The sequence below is a fragment of the Penaeus monodon genome, chromosome 20 (assembly GCF_015228065.2).
Source record: "Penaeus monodon isolate SGIC_2016 chromosome 20, NSTDA_Pmon_1, whole genome shotgun sequence".
Lineage (NCBI taxonomy): Eukaryota > Metazoa > Arthropoda > Malacostraca > Decapoda > Penaeidae > Penaeus > Penaeus monodon.
In genome coordinates, this window is record NC_051405.1 from 12,381,328 (window position 1) to 12,381,763 (window position 436).

A 436-nucleotide genomic window follows, 5' to 3' on the forward strand; every position below is an offset into this window, starting at 1 on the left:
TTTATATATAAAATGTATTATATGAAATTTTAAAAATTTTTGGGTTTAAATATATATGTATATATATTGATATGTATATAAATGTATTGTTTTTATTTATGAAATATGTAAATATATATATTTTTGGGGTTAATTTTAATTGTTATGTATATTATATTTTTATGTGTATTTTATATATTTTTATTGTTATATATAAGGGGGTTTATGTTATATATATGATATGTATATATATTTTGTATCTGTGTATATTTGTTTGTTTATATTTTATATGTATAATTTATATGTTATATATGTAAAAGTTTAAAATTATGATATGTTATATATATTTTTTGTATATGTAAAAATTATATTGTATATTTTTTATGTATTTAGTAAATGTATATATAATGTATCATATATGTATCTTTAAATTTTTTAATATAGGGTGTATATATTT